Here is a 1,372-nt window from a genome sequence, read left to right on the forward strand (position 1 = left end):
TTCCGGAATGCGCCAAGGTTCCGGAATGTTCGGAATTCCAGAATGCGCCAAGGTTCCGGAATGTTCGGAATTCTTTGCCAAGGTTCCGGAATGTTTGGAATTCCGGAATGCGCCATAGTTCCGGAATGTTCGGAATTCCGGAATGCGCCATGGTTCCGGAATGTTCGGAATTCTGCGCCAAGGTTCCGGAATGTTCGGAATTCCGGAATGTTCGGAATTCCGGAATGCGCAAAGGTTCCGGAATGTTCGGAATTCCGGAATGTCGGAATTCTGGAATGCGCCAAGGTTCCCGAATGTTCGGAATTCCGCGGGAACTTTTTTTTCTGGTTTTCTGGCTTTACATCAATAAAGCGTTAGTCCCAACACTGATCATAATTAACCTAATTAACTATAATTGACTTCCTGGAGGACAGATAATGATGAGATGAGATGAGGTGAATTGCCCACAACTGAGACGACAGACCTTGCTGACCATACATAAAATACACAAACATCACATTGGAGAGACAGGACAGGTTAGGTAGCAAAGGAAAAAACAGTGAAATGTGTAACACAAAGGGATAATCCAGGAATGCACAGATATCATCACACCATAACACAATAAAACACAGACAAATAACATTCCACATAGTTCATAGTGTCACAGTTCACGTTATTTGCCACTTCCCTCTTAGCTCTGAGTCCCCTAGTTCATAGTTCTTGCTCTGTTTTCAGCCTCTCATAGTTCATGCTCTTAGCTCCTGCTCAGCTTTTATTGATATTAACTCTCCTACAGTCCCTCTTCCCCTCCTTCTCATTTAGTACCACCACCTGGACCTTTTGGAGGAGGACAAGTGAATCTTCAATTCAGAAGCATCCAGAGGAGGAAGCAGGGGCAGCCATTTCTGGCACATGTATCACTCTTTAGAGAAAAAAAGCTATCCATAACGCAAAATTTAGAGTAATTTTTTTTTTCGAGTTAGCTCTGCCAATCAGCAACCCATGTGAATGGTTTAATTTCCTGGATTTTGTTAATTTGTTACCTGGAAGGAGATGGTGCCAATGCATGCGCACTCAAAATCGGACCGTGAGGTAGCAAACGTGGACAAATTTGCGCCAGGTTATTCAGTTTTCAATGCCCTCTAGCAAATGATGAATGTATAAAAGGCATTAACTGTGGTTATGTCGGGTTTCTAGAGACGACCTGTGACACACACATGTAATGGAGCTGTCAAAAAATTATTAGCTATCCTGACTTCAGGTCTTAGATGAACAGTGAGTTGGAATCCAATGTGTGGGTCATGGACATTACCGAATGCTGTGATTCACAGACAGTGGCTCAGGAGCCACACGTGTCTCACAACACATTATATCTGAGTCAAAGGTTTCAGGT

Source organism: Pundamilia nyererei, unplaced genomic scaffold (genome assembly GCF_000239375.1).
Source record: "Pundamilia nyererei isolate P.nyererei 1_Seehausen unplaced genomic scaffold, PunNye1.0 scaffold00334, whole genome shotgun sequence".
NCBI classification, from domain to species: Eukaryota; Metazoa; Chordata; class Actinopteri; order Cichliformes; family Cichlidae; genus Pundamilia; species Pundamilia nyererei.